The 5,618-nt window shown below is 41.3% G+C and overlaps 1 pseudogene; it reads right to left on the reverse strand.

Moving 5' to 3' along the window:
- Positions 1 to 680: 680 nt before the first annotated feature.
- On the reverse strand, positions 681 to 1,839 carry LOC101788993 (protein kinase C iota type-like; annotated as a pseudogene).
- Positions 1,840 to 5,618: the final 3,779 nt, after the last annotated feature.

The raw sequence follows: 5,618 nt of genomic DNA on the forward strand, positions 1-5,618 counted from the left end.
GACATGTCAGAAATATGTTTCTGATCCTGCTTTTAAGAGCTGCTCTTTGCCACTTGGGCATTCAGAATGTAAAATACTCACACAGGGCATTTGTTTAAAATGTTTCCTACTGAGTCCACATTAGAACTCCTTTGGGATTTTAGCCTCATTTGGAGAAATACTTTCTTTGCATTATTGTTTTGATGTCCACTAAATATTAGAAAGTATATTTATGGTGTAATACTTTAAGATGTTTAAAGTTTGACCTAGGAGACAGAGCTACAATGTATGTGGTTTCTGCAGAGTTGTTTAAAGTTGTTACTATTGTTTTTGGATTTCCCTGAATATTACAAAATCAGGGGCCTAAATATATAGGTCATATAGTTTGGGAGCAAAACAAGCATAATGAGATATTATTTTCCAGTATAGTAAATAAAAAAATCAGGAATATGCCTCCAAGCAACAAACGGAATGTGTTTACAAATTTGGTAAAAAGAAATTGCCTCATCGTTAAGTCTTATCATAAAAAGTAACTTTGTCAACCAAAAACCAAAATCAAGCAGCGCATCTTCATATAGAAAAAGGAAATTAAAATGACCTTCCAGGCAATTATAAAAGTGTCAGTTGAATGCAAGCTGGTAACAAGTTTGTCATGCATTAGATATACAAACAGATGCTTAACTGGAAGGTGACAATCAGACTCATTCTTCTTATGTGAAAAGGGGATTGATGTACTCAAAGCCCAAATTCATCTACGCTGTTCACAAAGTAACTGTCATCAGGTGTGAGCTGGACAGGTTCATTGGTAAATTCAGGGTCAAAGTTTTCTATCCCGAATTCTGTACCAATACTTGGCTTAAAGGGAGGAGGCACTTGCTTTTTTTCCATCATGTTCCAGTCCAGATTGTTAAAGAATGGATGCTCTTCAATATCGATGAATCCTCTCTGAGGGTGACAGCCCAATCTTACCTCTGGCTCCTTCTTCAGAAGACCCTTGAGGATGCTTCTGGCTTCGACAGACAGGTGATGTGGAAGGTGGACTTCTCTTTCTAACATAGATTGCAAGACCTTGTATGTGTTTAGATCAGAGTTCTTGGGACTGTCTGCAAAAGGATACGGAGGCTCTCCCACCATCATTTCGAACATGACTGTTCCAAGATTCCACCAGTCCACACTGAATCCGTAGCTTTTGCCTCTGATGATTTCTGGAGCCAGATAACTGAGTGTGCCACAGAAAGTGTTGGTCTTCTCGCCTGCCTTCAGTCCTGCCTTACATAAGTCATAATCGGTAATTTTAATGTGTCCGTCCGCATCTAGTAACAAGTTCTCCAACTTCAGATCCCTGTGTAATATCTCATGTTCATGAAGCAACTTGATAGCTAAGGAGATCTCCCCGGAGTAGAATCTCACATGTGCTTCGGGAAAGATTCCGAACTGTTGCAGATGGTATGTTAGGTCTCCTCCACTGATGTAATCCAGGATAAAGAAAAATCTGGTTGGTGTCTCAATGCAGGAATGCAGGCCAACCAGGTAAGGGTGGTTCAAGCTCTTCTCCAATATTTGCTTCTCTACCTGGAGACGAATAAGGTTTTCATCTTCCTTTCTCACCACTTTCATGGCATAGAGGTGATCTGTTGTTTTACGCCGAGCTAGTAAAACTTTACCGTAGCTTCCTCTCCCGAGGACACGGAGAAAGTCAAAGTCTTTAAGAGCAGAAGAGCACAAAGGCCTGCCATTTTCCTCGCTAGTATTTGTCTCATTCTCGTCATCTATTTCTTGCATACCCACATGACTTTTAGGATTTGATGAGACTACTTCCTGTTTGGGATCTAAAGCCATGGAAACCTGGTTAATTGGCATTATGCATTCATCATGCAAAGTATGGTGCTTGCATGGAACTCTGACGAGTGTATGGCACTTCTTATGAACTAAAATTTTACAGTGCATACATTTGTATGCCTTGTGTCCAAATCCCCCTGTGGGGTCTGAGCAGACAGCACAATTAGCACACTTACTGAACCTTTTAGATCAAAATGTGTGGCCATTAGCGCAGTGAACCTTTCTTAAGTGGCATGAAGCTCTACAGCAGATGGATTTATCTTCTGGAGAAGGTATCTTAGGCTGTTCTTGTACCCAAAACACCTGAGGAGCCTCTGGAAATGATGGTGGGAGAGCCTCAGTATCCTTTTGCAGACAGTCCCAAGAACTCTGATCTAAACGCATACAAGGCAGAGTTGTTTTTGGCACCCAAGGCACTTTAGGATCTTCTGGTATGCAAATCACCTTTCCATCTTGTGGTAAGCAAGTCACTTCAGTACATTCCGATACACAAGACACCTCAGTATACTTTGGTGCACAAGATGATGTATGAATTAGCAGCTCAGAATCTGTATTAAGCTCGGAAAGCATATATCCATCTTCTAATTGCAACAGGGGTAACGTATTGCATGGATCTCTCTTTTCATCTACACATCTTGTGGTGAGGTGTTTATTACCAAATGAGCAGGTGTCTAGAAGTTCATTGCCCTCAGAAGAAAACAAAATCTCAAGGCTTGTCATCTTCTTATCCCCACCTACAACGTGGGCCTGTTGGGAGGTGGTGTAGGCCATGGAGGTACTTGGGAAGAATGGGTCAGAGAAGGGTTGGTCATGCAGGAAAACTGGCATACAGGGCTTAATGGGTGAGGGAGGCCTTACTGCCTTTATTGACTGTTCAGTGTGGGGTTGGGCATCTCTCCCTGCCATGAAATTCTCCATAATGGTTTGGCCCAGCTGGTCATATTGTAGGTTTCTTAGTGTTTGGTGGTTGCTGGACACTGTGACATTAGTCTCTACTTCTGGACACCTTGGTCTGTCTGACTTTACTGCTGCCAGCTCTGCTGAGACCTGCCCAGAGCTGCTGAGTGTCCCGGGGCCTGTTGAAACTTGCCCATGGATCTTTGGGGTTTCAGTGTCATTTGTATCTGAGTCAACAGTGTTTTGGGGTGGGTACTTTGCTGTTGGCTGTTCACAGTCGGTTGGTCTTGGGGAGACCGTCTCTGGGCTGTCTGTGAAAGTTGGGTGCCTTTCACACCTGGGTCTGTCTGACTTTACTGCTGCCAGCTCTGCTGAGACCTGTCCAGAGGTGCTGAGTATCTCGGGGCCTGTTGAAACTTGCCCATGAATCTTTGGGGTTTTAGTGTCATTTGAACCTGAGTCAATACAGTTTTGGGGTGGGTACCTTGATGTTGGCTGTTCACAGTTGGTTGGTCTTGGGGAGACCGTCTCTGGGCTGTCTGTGAAAGTTGCGTGCCTTTCACACTTCGGCCTGCGGCATCTGGATGGTGTGAGGCGTTTTCTCAATTTTTGACATAGACTTTGTCTGCCTGGGGTCCTGGGGCTGTGGCTTCTGGATGTGGAGAAACAACTCAGCATCCTCTCCGCTGAGTGTCTCCAGGCAAATGAGCTGGGGAGGTGGGCGGTACTGGATTGTGATGTCTTCTACAAGGGTTCCAAGTTCTGCTTGGTCATGTTGCCAGGAAGTTATGTCCAATAACTTGAGGTCCAATAACTGATAAGAAAGCCTATGGCTCAACTTTTTCATCATGCTAAGTAAATCAGTGGCTAGTTATTTTATTATTTTATCTAAGTATCTGTGAATCTATTTATCATCTATTAGTTTTTTACATTTGCATTTTTCTTATTTTTACTTTGCATCTGCACAGTGAACTACAGATATATCCTCAGATATTCTTTTTAGATACACACTAAGAGTCTTCCTAAGTCACAAAATTGGTCTATCTTGTGATCTCCTTAACTCAGATGCCCAGAGTGCTGGGATTATAAGTCATACACCATCTGTCTCATTCAGCATGCTATATATATATATATATATATATATATATATATAGCAAATCTGGGCAAACTCCTGGCACTCTCAATCATTGGTGACATCTTCACTTTTAAAGCCATGTGTGTACACTGATAGCTTTCACAGTGCTGGGAGGTCTTTTCCATGTAAAAAAGGCCTTTTTTTCTGAAATCAAGTACTGGGGATTTGAACCTAGAGAGCTATGAAATTTTAGGATGTTTTTCTTTCATATCATCATTTCTATTTCATTAGGTAGTACTGAGTCTTTCTAGAAAATTCCACATTAATTTTCCTTTAGAGAGAAAAATATTTGTTTCAGTGTATAACATCTGGATGTGATGATAGTGGCTCCATAGGTTCTAGTTTTAAGGAACACACATGTGATGAATTGTTGAATTTTAGCTAATGAATTTAATACAAAGTGTAGTATTCAGTATTATCACATATTATATTTCCCCCAAAATAATATATAACTAGAATGACCTAACTAGGATCACCCCAGCTCATCATAACCATGGTGATGACCAGGATCTTGCAGAAGATTATACCTTGGTAGTTTCTTGCTCCATAGCTACTCTGTAATGACATGTAAACAAGGACAGTTTGTTGAGGTGGTCAGTTACTTTCTGATTTGTTTTTATTTTCTGGAAATCATAAGAGTGGGGCAGGATAGCCAATGGTGATGACATGGCATACAGTTTTGTAATCACCCAAGGGGTGATAATGAGCATGTACACAGAGCATTTCAAACTTTCCTTTTGGCCGCTTGGAATCACTTCCTGTCCTACCCCAATCAGACCATGTACTATCTGCCCCAAGTGGATAGTCTGCATCTTTTAGATGTGAGGAAGCTATAGCCATTCAGGATGTATTGTTTTTGCTTTTTAGAGAGCTTATTCACTTAGTACAACTGCACTGATGGGGGAGAACAGACACAGAGCAGCCCTTCACTCTCCCAAAGTGAGTAGACCATGCAGGAGGAATAGCACCTCCCAACATGGAGTCGCTCTGTGTGGAGCAGTGGTGAATTGCCCTGAAAGGTTACACAAGGGCAGCGAGACTATGAGCTTGAATGTTAATGACACATCTGAGTTGAAAGCACAAGGCCCATGGAGTGTGAGATTTTTACAACAGAGTGTTAGTAAATGTTTAATAACCAACATATTTGTTTATGTATATATATATATTACATGTACACATGTGTATTACAAATTGTGCTGTTGTAAAAGGCATGTAACACACAACTTATGAAGTATAAAAACATAGTGCTCTTTCCAATCAATTCACAGGATGCTTTTTATATTTTTGAATCCATAATTGACCTATGCCCCCACCTGACAAACTCGTATAGTTCCAACACAAGTGCTGGACGATACTTTTCTCTAGATTAAGTAGTAAGAGAAAAGTTCAAATATCTGGACTTATGTCTGTATGTTACTTGTTCCTCAATGATATGAGTGACTTTTTTGCTGAATGGAATAATGATGGTTTGGGGTAGGAGAAGAACATTTTCATTTTGTGTTCAGCTGACATGACAGGTGCAGACATGACACACTTTTAAAGTAAGCACATTTTTAACATTAATCTTCCTCATTTTCTTAAGACTGCAATCAGTCAGTGAAACTGCAAGTCAGGCCCTGATATGTGGCCTTTCATTTCTAGGATATAAAACTTCTACCAGGCTTGGGAGTGTAGCTCAGCAGGACAGCACTTGCCTCACATATGTGAGCCTCTGGGCTCCATCTCTAGCACTACAAAGACACAATCACAGAACCTCTTGTCATGGTCT

This window comes from Cavia porcellus, unplaced genomic scaffold (genome assembly GCF_034190915.1).
Source record: "Cavia porcellus strain 051 isolate PalLab524CR breed Dunkin Hartley unplaced genomic scaffold, mCavPor4.1 scaffold_15, whole genome shotgun sequence".
Classification (NCBI taxonomy): Eukaryota; Metazoa; Chordata; class Mammalia; order Rodentia; family Caviidae; genus Cavia; species Cavia porcellus.